This window comes from Chiroxiphia lanceolata, chromosome 2 (genome assembly GCF_009829145.1).
Source record: "Chiroxiphia lanceolata isolate bChiLan1 chromosome 2, bChiLan1.pri, whole genome shotgun sequence".
NCBI classification, from domain to species: domain Eukaryota; kingdom Metazoa; phylum Chordata; class Aves; order Passeriformes; family Pipridae; genus Chiroxiphia; species Chiroxiphia lanceolata.
In genome coordinates this window covers 71,103,764-71,119,743 of record NC_045638.1, presented here as the reverse complement: position 1 = coordinate 71,119,743, position 15,980 = coordinate 71,103,764, and the positions used below count along the sequence as shown (strand labels likewise).

Below are 15,980 nucleotides of genomic sequence, written 5' to 3'. Positions count from 1 at the left end.
TGTAATATGTATTGCATTGCATTGTTTTTCACAGACGCTTAAAATACCAAGACTTTTTCTTTTCCAGCTATCTAAATAATTTTCCATGTGAACTGAACTGCTCCCTCTGGATAATACACTGTTTTTCTACCTGCTGGAGAGGTGGAGTCCCCCTGAATGTACTGCTGCTCTGCATAACCAGGAACTGCCTCCTGAACACAGAGTAAGATAGAACAGCTTGGACTTAGCAGTCCTGTGAGATTTACAAATCAAACCAGCTAATCAAGATTTAAAACAGCTCTGGATTGAAAAGACTAGCAAGTGGTCCAGCTGTGAGTTAATTCATTAGTTTCAGTAAATATCACTAGAAGAGCTTGTCAAAAGGAAATGTGAACCAACTGAAAAGAATCATCCTTAAAGTGAATGTCATAGGCTTTTGCAGCTGTCATCCAGTGGACTGGAGATTCCAGGCATTGGAGAGAAAATGAGGGTGAAAGAAATAAAAATTTGAGTACAGAGGATAAAGTACTAGTTCCCACTGAGTGATTATAAAGGAAGCAATCTTACCACTACAGGGACCTAATTAGAGACTGAATCTCACAACTGTCTAATGTCTCCTCCAGGACTCTGAGAAACCCGAACTAGCTAACGCAGTCCACTCAGACCAGCAGCACTAGGAGGCTCTGCTGCTTCAGGGCACACTGGAATGCCACATTTATGTAGCTGTGGGCATTTTCCAGTGTTCTTGTGTCCTGTTCAGCACTCGCTTAGAACCAAAGCAGCAACATTGTTTTCTTGCCTGGCCAGCACAGCATCATCTTGGTCCTACAGAAGGCAACAATGGGCTTCTACTGCCACATACCCGAGTATCCCTAGGGAAAGGCATCAGGACCCATTGTACCAGGCAAATATGAGTTAGTTGTCAGCATTAACAAAAGAGAATTTCACATTTCTATGACTGATCTAATGAATCACTACTTTTCTGCTCCCCAAAATGTGTAGATCAGGTGTGAGTCCTCAGGCCTTCCTGGAGTCGCCAGTGCTGTCAGTCAGGGCTTGCGTGTATCAATTCACTTAAGCCTGGGTGCAGGGCTCAGCTCTCCCACCTTGATCCACCTATTGCTTGTCTGAGACACTGTCACCCTTCTTTCCATCCTTGTGGAAATGTGGAAACACTGGCCATAGTTTGAGGCTAACCTTTGGCAGCAATGCCCACTGCTTTTCTAGCTGCTCCTTCCAGCTTCTGAGCTGCAGTGCATCACCTCATCATTGATGTGCCAAGCAGAGAACTCCCTGACTTAGGTTTTTTCTTTGTTGATTTCTTCTAAGCAGCAACAAGTTTTTGCTAGATTTTATTTATGACTGATCATTTCTGGCCCCTGGTCCTCGGTATTTCCCTCCTGGTGCAAGGAAGCGCTGTGACAGCAAGTAGCCATGCTCTGGGGTCAGCAGTGGGGTGAGCAAGGAGGAATCTTTTTGCCTGGTATTGCCATGAAAGGCACGTTTAATGTAACCCTGTCCCTACAGAGTGATTCTGTGCAGGTGAGGCTTCAGGGAAGTACAAGGATCTCTTCCAGTATTACTGCTACTAGCAGTCACATTTTTCTGTAGCAGGATTTTCCAGGCATGGGGAAGGTCTGTGCCTTCTGAAACCACTCAGGTAGTTCAGTGCTCCTGGGAAGAAGAAGGATAACTGCACAGATGCATCGTGTTTGCAGGGACAGTGGTTTAGAGGTCTCTTCTGAAGCTGGGAGGAGGTAAGTGACCAGCCCAGAGAGAGCTCAGCCAATATCTGACAAGGACATTTTCATAACCGAGATAAATAAACAGATGCCTTTTTTCTCTAGGGAAATAATTTCTTCTTTGCTACTAGCCTGAGACCATTCGCTTGGCTTAGCCTGTATCTTTACCATATGAAACAAGCCTGAACCATTTCATTTGAGGTTGTTATTTATTTGGGTCAATATGAAACATTTCTGGCATTTCTTTTCCATTTTCCTGCCTTTATATGTTGCTGTCTTCACTCCTGTGTATATGTTTTCTTCTCTAATATCTCAGTTCTCCTCTCTTGTAATATTTTAAATCCTTAATTGCCTGATGCTGCAAATGGAGAGTATTAGTTACTTTCCATGACCACTCTGACCACAATGACTTCCTTTGCTTGACAAGGTGATTAATTTGTCAAGTTGAATGTTTAAGTCTATCTGGAGTATCTCTGTGTATCTTGTGCAAGATTGCAGTTGCAGGTTTGTTCCTTATTGGACATGCTGTTTCTTCAGACACAGAATACCTCTGAGGGGCTTTTCTTCCCCCACTTCCCTACTGAGAGTGATGCTCCTGCAGTTTATACCAATGACCATATCCTGCATGTCCCCTAGAAGAGGGTAAACAGCAGGTGCAGCATGGAAGCCATAGCATCAGCAGTGCTTTCAGATTGTACAGTGGATATAATTGAGGGAAAATAGCAAAACTCAAGTAAATTAAATGCATTTTGTAGCAGTTCCTGAGGGAGAACAGACTGCATTGTTTGTGAGCTTCAATCCAGGTCAAGCAGGCCGGATCTTCCACAGAGAAGTTGCTGACTTTGGCCCCAAAATATCATTGTTAAGGTAAGAAAAATATCAAATTTCTCTTAATTTTTCCTAGTTGGTACATTGTAAAGGCATTCAGACCACTGTAGACATAAGCATTCAGGAAACAACACTAAGCAACACAAAGAACAAAAACCAGTAGGTACTTCCTGAGAAGTTTGGAAAACTGACTCTTATGCCACTGAGGGAGGGTAAGTCCTAATAGCTACAGTAGCCACATGTCACCTGGGACCAGAGTGTGAATGATTCTTTTGTAATATTACTTGGTGAATGTCTCAACATCTTGAGCTCATTGCAGAAGAGAAAAGAAAAAGCTGGACAGTGTTATTTTCTGATGGCACTGGAACATTAATTTCTCTGTGATGGTATCCAACTGTCTTGGATATCTGAGCAGGCAGGTCAAAGGAAAGCAATGTGTAGACTTGATTTTCGAAAGCACCTTTTTCCAGTAAGTGTGAACTTATTTTCTTTTAGGAATAATATTTTTTCCTGGCATATTGTAACAGAAATAATAAAATAAACAAAAGCATGGTATACTTGTAAGATGAACCTCAGAGCTATACCGGGCAAGAAGCTGTCTCAAGGCAGCCTTCGTTTCCCCAGGGACTTGCACTCCAGCCACTCCCTGCCCTGGGCTAGTGTGCTGTGATGCCCTGGCCTGTCCCATCCTGGGCTCCCCCCCGTTCTGTAGCTCTGAGCCCTGCCACTTCCTGTCCTCGGAAAGGCAGAGGTGGTGGAGCAGGCTCCCAGCAGCTACAGAGGAGCAGAGGGTCTCCTTGCAGGAGATGGAGAAGACACCTCTGCCATAGGGCTGCAACAGGGGCAGTCACAGGCTTCCCTCTACAGCTGGCAGCACTCTGCTTTTTCCCATCATTTATTATCTGATGTCTGGTTTTGTCTGTTTTGTGCTGGCTTGCTGGCTTTTGGGACACCTCCTCCTTGGGCTGCCAAGGATGGTGGCAGTGTCCTCACGCCGAGGGTATTGGCCCCGGCCCTGGGCACAAAGCATCCATCCCCACTGCTCGCCTGACCCTCCCCTTGAGACCTACTTTTGCTGGGAGAAACAAGGTAACCTCGCCACTGAAAATAGCTGGGACGGCAGCCAGTGGAGATTAATGGCATCATTAACGTTCTCAGTTTATTTATAGGCTTAAAAATGCCTCGGACCTGCAAACTGAGCAGAGTTGTTCTGTGTAACACAGGGACTGACGAGTCTCCTGCTTCTGCCTTTCCCCTATTTCATTCTGATTGCTGGGACTGCAAAACCTCCGGAGCAGGGACTGTCTCTCATTGTGAACCTACTCTGTAAACCTTCCTAACTGGGGGGATGCACACAGATACTTTTTTTTTTCCAAGAATGCTGTATTTGTCTGGTCTCCTTCCTCCACCAACTCCTTCTGTGCACACTGTGTCCCATGGCCTTCTTTGGGAAAATTATCTTTTTGATGAATTCCTGAGGCACGAGCTGAGCGGTTGTCACAGGAATTTTCTGTGATTTTCTGCCTTGGGTTTTAAATTATGCGCTCTGTAAGAGGAGGACTAAGATTCTCATAGCTGTGGAGAGCACCTAGGATACGTAGGGCCCTAGTGAGACTGTAGATGCAATTAATGATCATGGAGGTCTTTCAACAGGAGCCAGCAGAGACAACCCAGCTCCCAGGTCCCCCAGGAACCTCATGGGACTAGCGAGAAAAGAAAAAAACACCTCAGGTGTGTTGGCCCCAGAAGAGGAGTTTTCAGCATGTAATGTGTGGCCACATTGCCTGGCCTGTTTCCCAGCACTTAGTGAAAGGTAAGTGAGAAAGGAGACTTGTTGTCAGCAGGCACAAATCCAAGGGATTGGCTGTGTGACTGGTAGATGGCTTCATGGGTGGGGAAAAAAAAAGTAAAAATGCCAGTAGGGAGCCCTTCTACCCAGAAATATGGAGTGCCAGCATGGCAGCTCATGGAGGTGATGCCACTTCAGAGGACAGCTAACTCTGCAGTTTGCTGTTGGGTTTTTGTTGTATCAATCTGAGATAAACTCCTGTGTCAGTCTCTCCTTGGCCTTTTTCCTCTAGGGGGTGAAATAAAGAATGGGCAGAGAATCACTCAAACCACTGTTGTCTTTTTTTTCCCTCTGGGCAATGAGAATACTTCAGAGCAGAGTGAAGGAGCCTAAAATGGTAGAAGGAGGATTTCTCTGTCGTGGCCACAACAGGTGAAACCGCAACCCTGGGAGGCCCTGATCCACCAATATCTGGTGGGTTTGAGGTATCTCAGGGCCTTGCTTTCCCCTTCCTGCTTGGGTTCTTGGCTCCAGATCTCCTCCATCCCCCCTTGGCCATGCCCCAGCTCTCCCGTCTGGGGAGGACAGTGCCTGCTCAGAATCTCACTGTCCATGGCTGTTAAATGGGACCATGATGTGTTCAAGTGCTCAGGGCCAGGTTGGATGGGGCTCTGAGCAACCTGGTCTGGTAGAAGGTGTCCCTGCCCATGGCAAGGAGATTGGAACTACACGATCTTTAAGGTCTCTTCCAACCCAAACCATTCTGTGATTCTATATCGTGGGGTTTCTGGGGGGTCACTGCCGGCCGCTCTGAGAAGGTTTTCAGGGCTGGAGTCACCCCCCCGCTGCCCGTCCCTCATGGCAGGGACATGCGGCGGAGGCACTCAAGCCAGGAGACAAGAGACCACGCAGCACGCAGGAGTCCAGCAGCGAAGAAGAGAGTTTATTCAAATTTCCCACAGCTTATAAAGGCTGCTGGGCCAAAGCGAATTGGCCATTTGGCTAGCCAATGCAAGGAGACAGTATAATAACTATGGCAACACAGAAACCAGTGGTAGACAAGTGAATTAACAGCTTCCAAACCCAACACTATATAGTCCTTTGAAGGACAAAAGCATGAGTGCAGTTATTCAGCCGTCCGAAGATCCTAACTGGGAGAGTATTTTCATGTCTGATATACATGAGATCCTGTATCATTTTAAAGGATTCAAGGAAAAGTCAGGTCATGTGCAACATCTGAGACAAAGTGGGGAAAAGGTAATATCTAACTGTATTTATTTATTTTAGGAAAGAGATACATCTTATACAGTTGTTTCTCATCTAAACTTCTGAGCACCTAACCAGAAAAGTCAGCACAACTTTCTCACACTGATGTCAGACTAGGGGAGTGAGTCTTGTGGCAAAAGGGACCATCTGCATCTCAAACTAATTACCTGCTTTGAAAAGTGAATATACAAAGTGGTAGGTTTTTTTAACAAGGTGGCTAAGCCATTTCAGCTCTGGGACACGTATCTCTTGGACATCAGTGCTACACAGTTTCTGTGGAATTGCTCACCCCTGATACAGAAAGCAAGAGCTGGGATTTTTTTCCTGTTTCAATGGGCTACACCCAGTTGTAACCATATTTAACCTTCCTTTTTCTTTCTGCCAACACTGGGTGGCACTGAGTAACTCCTTCTGAAGTTTTACAAAATTGACTCTAAAAACTTGAATCACACTGACTTGGCTCCACTCTGTCCTGACAGCAAATGGTTTTGTGTGAGAAACTTTCGATCATATGGTTGTTGCATAGAAACGTCTGACTTGTATGGCACGTTTTGTACTTCCCTGGTTTGTTAAGTTGTTAAAGCCCCTCTGAATCTCTGGCCTCAGTCTGGTAAAGGTTCAATGTGCTGTTGGCCTTGAAAGCCACATTTCCTGTATTGAGTTGAGAATTGATGGAATACTTGAAAATAACTGTGCTTTATGCCAGAGGTTTAAATAAATCTCACTCAATGGTTGAGGTTGGAAAGCACCTCTGGAGATTGTCTAGGCCAAGATGTCCTCTGCTCAAACAGGGTCAGCCAAAGCAGGTTAAACCACGTGGTCCCCAAAGGGTTCCAGGAGTCCCTCACCAGCCCCAATGTCTTCTTGGCCTGGACACTACCATGTCTGCTGGCCACCACAGCCAGCTGCACACTGTAAAAGTCCTGCTAAAATAAATCAGATTTTAAAGAAGCACACCTACAAACGCCTGGCTTTCACCCCCACTGGCTGTGGTCGACCTACAAGTGCCAAGGCTGCCATTTTAGCAGCCTGTTATGGCTCCAGTGGGCTTTGGGGGACCCTGGTGACTGATGCTGGTACCTATGGTGATGGAGGGGGGAAAAAATCAGGGCCAAGTAGTTTGTCCTCAGAGGACATCTCAGGTCAAGTGGGTGGCATCTATGCCCATGATGGGGATTTGGAACTAGATGATCTTTAAGGTCCCTTCCAACTCAAACCATTCTATGATTCTGTGATTTGTGGCCATTCTCAGCTAAGCCACCTGTGAAGTCCCACTGACATGTCCTGGTAACAAACATTAGTGTTACTGTGTTTATATTTGTCCCTAGGAAGCTGTTTAAAATATAAAAGACAACAGATGGCATAACCTGATGGGGTCATAAAGATTTGTGTCCTGAAAGCAAGGATATAGTAGTTAAAAATCCTTGATATGGAAATTAAGTAACCAAATCTTGACTTGGCCATGCTGAGGGCAGTGGGAGAAGTGTGGCTGAGGAAGAACCTTCCCACAGTGAGAGATGAAGTCTGCTGATGATCCTTGGTGTCTCCAAGCAGAAGAGCAGGCAGAGAGTAAGACCAGCTGGTGGCTACATTAGAGCCAGAGCAGAGATGATCATACATGAAGCACTACCTACAACTTCCCTTCCCACTCCTGTTGCAGTGGGAAGGGAATCATGGCTAGGCTTCGCGAACGAAGACCTGGGAAGGGCTCTACTCACGTTTGTTACAATCGCGCTGGTGGCTAAAAAGGCCAATATGAGACAGGCACGTCTGGTTGCAAAAGGCACAGCAGAAAGACTCCTTAGGTGGTATGCAAATGTGGGTAAGGCCTTCGAGCCTGCACAATGGATTTCTTAGGTGAGATGCAGTATGCACGGAACTGAACCCACCCTTTAATCCTAAGGTTCATCTACCAGGGCCGAGCGAGCTTGGACAGTGGCAGCGAGGTCCTCAGGACGTAGGTTTGTTTAGAGTGACCTTCTCTTAGATGGATGGCCTTACAGGGCTAATCAAGCTCCATCTGCCCAGGTTTAGAGTTGTCCTTCTCTGTGTGCTCCGAGGCTCCCCCTCTCATCTCCCACAAGGGCACGGTCCACGCCGGCGAAGCTCCCCCTCTCTCTCTCCTTTCCACACCCGGGGCTGGGCCCGAGCACCCAGGGCCGGGGCCACGCCATGCGCCCGAGTTCCGGGCCAGGCCGGGGCCACTCCATCACAACAATGGCCCCGGTTATTCATTGTGGGAAGGTTATTCAGTGGGAAGGGAATACGAGTAGATCAAATGATTTCTGAAGAACAGTTTATTCATTGAAAAATACAGTTTCTGTTTGAGCAAAGCTATCTGATGATTGGTGCGCAATCCATTTATCAGAATTAGCCCAGAAAATTAAAAACATCAAAATTACTTGCTTTTTTTTAAAAAAACCTTTTTTGAAGCTGATCTCACAAGGAAGCCTCAGCTGGAGTGTAGCTGTGCTACATCTTCAGGCTGTGGGACAACCTGCAACAGGGCCCTTGTAATCCTCTTGCTTGGAGTATAATGTTGTCTAAATTACTTACACTGTTTATTGGACCAGGTAGAGCAGAAATATCTGTGGGGCTAAACTGCCTGAAACAGAGAGCTGCCCTGGGATCTGGGAGGTAGTGGATGAGAGTAGCTGTGTCAGAGTAGAGTTGGCTGCTCAGGGCCAGCCAACATGAAGTAGGTTGGCCCTGACTGCATGACATGGCACTTGACTCCAGCTTAGCTTGGCCCTGTGTGTTGTGCCTATGGACCTAAGAGAAAACTAATATTTTTTTAGGTTTGGTGTTTTCTTGTCCCAGCATAATATGCCCAGGATAATGAAGACAATGCTATAGCTCACCAGTGTTGGGATTCCATAGGGTGTGTTGCATGCCCTGAACTGAGGAATGAGAGCATTCAGGAGAGCTGGAGGATAGAAAGGCTGAAGGGACCATGCTGGAGGAGCATCATGAGGGAAGGGAGACAGAGCTTGTCCATGTCACTCTTGAAAGTTGTCCTTGGAGTAGCTATGCCCAGAGCAGTGCTGCTTGGCGGATGGAGGGAGCTGCTTGTCCAGGTCCAGAGGACAACACAGGTATGTGCTAACCAACATGATGGGAACAATCAAGGATGAGGGCCCACAAGTCAGATGGGGAGTTGTTTCTGACACTGTAGGTGCATCTGACAGGCATATCTACATCACCAGCAATGAAGAGATGGACTCCAGCCCTCGACTTATACTTATTCTCTGCTGAGCTCTTTGCTAACTCTAAGATCTGGTTTGGATCCCTACAAATAGCTGTTTCCAAGACAAATTCTATCCTCTGGAAGCAAGCTCTAGGCATGGTGCCTGTGAGCTCAGCAGTGCCATTCTGCCCTGGCCTGCTTGTATTGAGCAGCATAGGCACGGCTAGGCTAAGCCAGTCTCCTGCCTTGTTCTCCTCTCTCTCAACATGCCTCAGGTGCTGCCTGGCACACTGGGTGTGATACTGCTTCTAGGAAACTTTTTTTAAAATACTTTTCCATATGAGAAACTGAAGGGGGTTGAATTTTCATCCTGTGTGCTCTGAGCCTATGTTGTAGGCAGTGGGTTATAGTGGGTGATAGCTTCTCTTCATAGGCCTTGGGGCTGAGGACAAAGTCTCCTTGGGAATCTGCCCTTCCATTTCTGTGAGGAGTTTGGCGTTGACCTGTACCATGCATTTTTAGCTTTTAATTTGACTACCAAACAGAAAGTCAATTATTTGCAGATCTGCCTTGTCAAATAGACAAAGGCCTAGAGAGGCAGAAGGTCTTTGGAGAGAGGCCCTGGCTTTTCAGGGATCATGAGGCTTTGCACAGAATTCAGAGGATGAACCTCACTGTCCAAGAGGGTAACTTGAGGAAAGGGAGTTGCACAGGATTTTTCTGTTGCTGTAGGAACCTTTACTGTAATTCAGCTCATGTTGATTAACCCTGGATGCTAGATTCTTAAAAAGTGATTAGTGAGATCATACTGGAAATAGAAACAGATGTGCCATCTGTTATGCAGTGCATGGGGTTTAGAGGGAGGTTTTTCTGAAACATAGTTGATCGTGACACTGAAATGAGACTTCACTGCTGTCATCTTCCCATTATGTCCCCAGAAGCTAAGCATCCCTTTGAATGTATGAAAAGAACTGGTGGAATTTGCTGTCAGTGGACTGGTTCTGTAGTTCTGGCCAGTGAAGAGGTTGAGAGCTGAGCTCAGCCTTTAGAGAAAGCCACAATATAGGACTTTACATCAGAGACACTTTCCAAACACCTGAAATCCCAGATCAGGAAATCTGGGCTTCATTCTGAACTTGTGCTTTTGCCTCAGACAATCTTTTCCCTCAGTGAAATGTAAACACTGAAAGGTTAGAGGTGGGTTTTTTTCAATCCTTCTGCAGAGTTGTTCCTGTGCTCTTATCCCTGCCCCCAATACTCTCCCTTCAGATACTCTCCCTTCATACTGTAGGCACTCACTGCAGATCTCAAGGATTATCAGAAGCACTAAGCAGCTCTCAGACAGCAATTGCAATTATGCTTCTACAGCTGTGATTGTCCACAGCCGTGCTTTCTGTCTTCCTCCAGAGCAATGGAGGAAGGCTGAAGAAGGCAACACATCCATATGTGCTTTCCTAAATCTAATCTGGCATCCTTCTGGCTTTCCTAGCCTCTGAAGAGCAAAGTGCACATTTGTGCTGTTCATAGCACTGCTGCCTGATAACTAATATCTGCTCTAATAGGTGAAGCACTGCAGCACCTGGGGAGAACAGGAGCGGGTTCCCTTTGATCCGCAGGGCACCTCTTTCAGCACAGCTGTGCAGCCAGGTAAAAAGCTGTCAGGATTCTTGTTTTCCTCTTTTTTTCAAAGTAAATCTCAAGTCTCATACTCACGGCCTCTGGCAGGCCTCCATGTACAAATATAATTACTATTTATTATTTATACAGGAACAGAGAAAGGCCATTGCTTTACGACAGTGTAATAAAATGGGTCACTGCTCCCTGTAGGCTTTGAAGCCCAGGACATGATCCAGTGGAGGTAAAAAATAGGACTCCAGGCACTGAAAAGGGATTGCTATAGTGGATCCCTTCACAAAGACCAGACTGAAATGCACTGAAACATGCCTACAAAGCACAGGTATGACTTTACAGGGGAAAAGGAGTCCGACTGCCTCCCTCCAACAGTGGTGTTACAGGGGAAGCTGAGCACTGCTCCACCAACACCCATGGGGATCAACTGACTGGGAGACCTGCTGGTATTGCACTGGTTTTGCCTGAGTAAAGCCATCTGACCCTTAAAATAAATAACTTACCTACCCCCCTATTGCTCCTCTTGCCCCACCTCTACCCACTATTATCTGTCCTTGTCCCTGGAATCTCCATTGAGACCAAGGCAGGGCAGAAGGTGATGTGCCATGAGGAGGAGAGTGACAAGACGGATTCAGCACAAAGTTGTTCTTTACATTTCCAGAATGTCATCTCAGCCCCCACTGCTGTCCTCAGGTCCAGCACTTCATGGCCACCCCCGCAGCTTGTTCCCCAGGATGCTGGGAGGAGCTCAGTTTGGAATGCAGTAGGGGAGAGAGGACAGCCTGGAGAAGGCCACTGAGACCTCCTAGAGGCCAGAGAACATCTAGGGGCAGGTAGAGACTTCAACAGCTGAGCCACTATCTCAACACCCAACCTATGTGGCAAGGAACCTGGGTGCACCCCATCAGCTCCATTCACTCCAACAGAGATTTGGAGACATAAGCATATATGGTGAGCAAGAAGGGCTCATGTTTGCTCTTTGGTTCCCTATAGAGGCATTTTAACACCTTGCAGAGGGATTAGGGGACAGGCAAGCACAGCATGGGTGGAAAGCAAGGTGCTAACAAAGCCTGTGGAGCAGCCAGCAATGCCACCAACATCTCTTTTCCCCATGCAGTGGCAGCAACCATTTGTCTCCCATCCCAAATGGAGCAGCCCCTCAGCAAGCCCAGCTGTCCTTCAAGGATGACACGGCTCTTCTGGGCTCTCACTTGTTCATGCAAGGCTGATTCAAAAAACATGTTGGCAGAAGATGTTACGAACCTTTCAAAATCTCTGTTCGTACTCTGGCACTTCCTCCTCTCCATCTTCAGGCAGGAATCACACAGGTCTGGATCGCATTCCCCAGCCCTGGAGCCTCAGCAAGCAGAAGCTGGTGCCCAGCAGCAAGTCGTCCCAATTACTTCTTTTGAAAACACTTCCACCAAATAGTTGATTAATCCTACAAAGTGCTCACCCCAAGCACTGTGTGCTACGTACAAGGATCGTACACCCACCACCTCGGGAGAGGGTGAGGTCTGAGCTCCTCCCACAAGTCTTAATGGCTGAGGGGAGAAGGGATGTTATCAGGAAAGGCAATGCTTATACTGCGGAAAAAAGTCACATGATATAATTCTCGTCCATCTAGATTCCTCATACGCAAGACATGGAAACAAAAAGACATCCTTACGCTCTTTTTCCATGGAATTTTCATCAGAAAAATGGAAAGCATGTTAAAAAAAAAGAGGAAGGATGTGGGGAATCTTACCAAAGATACCTGAAATCTCTGAGCATGCCTTACCAGCTCTGTTAGCACACTGACTGCCTGGCCCCTGTGCCCTGGAGCTCAAGGGAAAAGGCAGCTGCACCCAGAGCAGGTTTTTCTCTAGTCAGCGTTCACACAGCTGAAGCAAAGACACAAGAGAAAGTGCTGGTGGTCCTGAATGCTCTTCTGAGCAGCTGCAAGAAGAAATGGTTTCTCCCACAGTTTTTTGGAGTAGCATCACAGTAGTGTGGCTGTGCTGGCACAGCCACAAGGTCCCCACTTGACAATGAAGGTCTGCATCCAAGGGCACACTGGAGCGCACTCTGACATGGCAACCCATCCTCCTCTGGGACAGAAACCACTCAGTGCTGAACCTACAACCACCCATGACAACCTTGACGCTTCCCCTCAGTCCCCCCTGCCCAAATAATTCAGTAGTAACTCTCCACCTCCACACACCCCACTACAACCATGTATTTTTCCCAAGTGTTTAGCAAATGTAACCTCTGTGTTTTATACTCTTCAGTCATTGATCAAGCTGATGTGTTTCTCTTTTGGACAAATAGTCATTACATCTGAAAGTTTATGGCTGGGCTTTGAAGTTAATGTTCTCTGAGATGAAGGAGAAAGTTCACACTTCTATTGCTTCCAGTCCCTCTGGCTGCAGACCAGATAAGACAGTGATGCCTTCAATTTAAAAGTGATGAGTATTTTTGCAGACAGAAAAGCCAAAAAACTTCTTAATGTAATAATGGCTTGAATAGTGCTATAGTGCTCAGCAAAATGCTGGAAAAGGAGGGAAATGAATCCAGGAAACCTATGGGTGCCTCAGACCTGTTATTTCTCTGTTTACTGTCTACGTTTCCTGTGAGATTGTGTTTTCTTTCCTCCACTTTTGCTGTTGTTGCAGCCACATTGACTCAGGTTGTTCACAAGTCACTATTTTCTGCCAACAACCTGTCGGGAAAAACAGCTTCTGCAGACAAAGAGTTTTTTCCTGAGTATTAGCGGGTCCCTCCCTCTAATTGTCCTTGAATAGGCAAAGAAAATGCTGTTTTACAGCATATTCCATTAACAGGCAAGAACAAGTGTTTAATCTGGAGAGTGTTAAGGCATCCAGTTCCTTCACACTGGTTTGGAAATTGCAGCCTCAGTGTGACCTTTTCAAACCTTCTTCTTATCCTTCTTCCTAGTGCAGTATCAGCTAAGCCCAAGTGAGCTGGATCCTCCAGCCTTCACTGGGAGAAGGCTTTTAGCATCTCTGCCTGAGAGGATTTCAAGAGGCACTCTGTACAGAATGCACAGAGCCAGAGTATCACTGCCTGCAAGCTCCAGTGGGAGTAAGCAAGGCTGAAAGGACTTTGGAGAGTTCCCAACGTTGGCTGGATGAGGCTCTGGAAAACCCCATCCCTCTCCAAAGATGGTTGAGCCACCACCTGAGTAGATGTGCCTGTGCATGCCTACATCCTGCTCCCCTGCCCACCATATCCCTCTGGGCCTCTTAACTCAGAAGTGGCTTTTCCATTTGACCCCACCAGTCATGAGACAGGCCAAAAAAAGAAATGCTAGGAAGATCTACATGTACATCTCAGTTGAGGTTATCTGAACCCGTGCTAGGGAGATGTGAATGTAGTTATGAAAGGAAATCCTGCAGAGCGTGCACAGGTATCACTAGCACTTTGATACTGCTAACAAGTGGATGCTTGTACAACTAAAATAGTTTCTGAAATGTGATTTACAAAATGCCGAGATTTTTAATAATTTGGAACTGAATTACATTCCTGGTGTAGTATGTTAAAGAAAGGATCAGTGTACTGCAGCTCACAGCTGGGCAGCTAAACCCACTTCTCCCATTCATTTAACTGTCTTTGATTTGTTTCTCCTAAATATTCAGCTGAAATTCAGCTGGCTGGCATCGGCCATGTTCAGATCAGTAAGGTATCATAGGATGAATGCAGTGCTCTTTGTAAAGTACAATTTGGTACCTGACTGGAGGGATCACAAGCCCCCACAGCAAACCCCGCTTTTTCCTCCTATTGCAGAGGACAAGCACTGCTGGGAACTGACAGCCAAGCAGCACAAGGCTCTCAAGCCTCCCTGGCACAACCACAAGGATCATTCAGAAAATCCCTCCAGGAGGTGATAAAAAACACCAGGGTGCCACCAGCATCCCCCAGACCAACTGAGAGTCCCTCTGTCACTACAGACCTGCAGCATCCTTTGCCAAAAGCAGTAGTTTCCTTTCATTGACATCTGTGCTGCTCATTTGCCTCTGTCAGAATAACCAAGTGACTGGATGGGCTCTGGGGGATTTCTGTTGATCCTCCTCCATGTCTTGGCAATGGGATCTGCCTCACTGAACACTCAAGAAATTACCCCCTCCTTTATTTTACTCCATTTAATCTTTTGCTAAATAAATTCGACTTACTGTTAACTGTGCCGCCCGACAGCAGTGGTTATGTTTGCTGCTGGTTTAGTTTCCAAGTAATTTAAATAAACAACTGAACCATAAGGAGAAACTATTAAACATCCTTTTCCCCTGAATATCATGATGTGCCAGGCCATTAATATTTCTTTATCACTGCAAATTTTGAGGCTCAAAATCCATGCCTTGGATTGTTGAACAGGATAATTATGAAACATTTTCAACTACTGAGCTAATGAGCACTAAATCCTGCATTGTGGTGAATGTGATGTTGTGCGAGTTTCCTCGAGAAATTTGGGCCTGCAATTAAGCAGGGAGGTATTTCATCTTCTAAGGTGACATCAGCCACTCTTGTCCTGACATTAAAAGGCAGCCAATGCCCCTTCCAGTTTTTCCAGGCAATCAGCAGACAGAAAATCAGTGCTGTGCTTGGGAACATCAGCATCAGGCGGTGCAAAGGTGGTTGTCCTGCTACAAGTGTTGAGGCTAACCTCTGGGAACAAGCCCCAGTATAACACCTCCTCTCTGTCAGTAAATACCCAGTCTTTCCTTCAGAAGCACCTATAAGCACTTGGCAGTGCAGTGCCACACTGGGGGCATGCTGGATTCATCTCCCCCCTCAGGGGAATTTGGGGATTGGAAGCCAGATTAGGGACTTTGATGATTTTCTCTCCTTCCTCTAGGGAAGGCAGGGCCAGCAGGAGGAGGGGGCTGAATACCAGAGGCACTGGAGCATCCCTTGGAGTATCAGTGGCACCAGGACATCCCATTGTGTGGCTTCTGCTTGGCTTGTGCTGCCTGCTCACTCTCATTTTCAGAGGGTGGCATATCTGAAAGCAAAGCTCTGTACTCCTCGGAGGAGACACTCTGGAGAACACTAGCCTGTTCCCCAACTCCAGTGCAAAGTAATTTTGTTTCACCATAAAAAAAAATCTTACTGCCCAACACGGAGCAGGTTTGGAACAGTCCCTGAGAAGTACAGGGCTCTGCATCCCATTAGCGCTGCTTGGAGGAAGCTGGACACAGTTTTTATTAAATCAAGTTCAGGCGATGCTTAAAGAAGGGCTTTTTTGAACTAGGAGCTGAACCTCATGTTTGGTGCCCTGCCAAGCTCAGGATAGTGTGAGGAGGAAAAGGAGATGTATTTTTGGACTGCATGTCTGCGAACAGGCTGTTAGATAAAATTAAAGAGGCTGTTTATAAAGAATCTGCTGGTGCTGAAGCAGATGTGGAGGCCCTAGTTTACGACAAGATATATTTCTGGAGTTGGCATGAACAATCAGTTTCATTCAGGACTTTCCTCATGCTGTAATGATTTGTTGGTTTGGGTTTGATTTTTTTTTTTTCATTTCATTATTTTAACTGAAGCTGGCACAATGCCCTCATTACTT

General features: G+C 46.4%; 1 long non-coding RNA gene across 5 annotated transcripts in view; it reads left to right on the top strand.

The window, feature by feature from the left end:
- The window catches only part of LOC116782122, a 76,861-nt gene that overhangs the window by 51,790 nt on the left and 9,091 nt on the right, over positions 1-15,980 (top strand). Inside the window, exons 5-7 of one of the 5 annotated variants that reach the window (XR_004355140.1) lie at positions 2,477-4,362; positions 4,631-4,770; positions 5,626-5,799. This is a non-coding gene — a long non-coding RNA (uncharacterized LOC116782122). The remainder of the gene's footprint in view (positions 1-2,476; positions 4,363-4,630; positions 4,771-5,625; positions 5,800-15,980) is intronic. The other 4 variants (XR_004355142.1, XR_004355138.1, XR_004355139.1 and 1 more) reach the window with 4 other exon arrangements.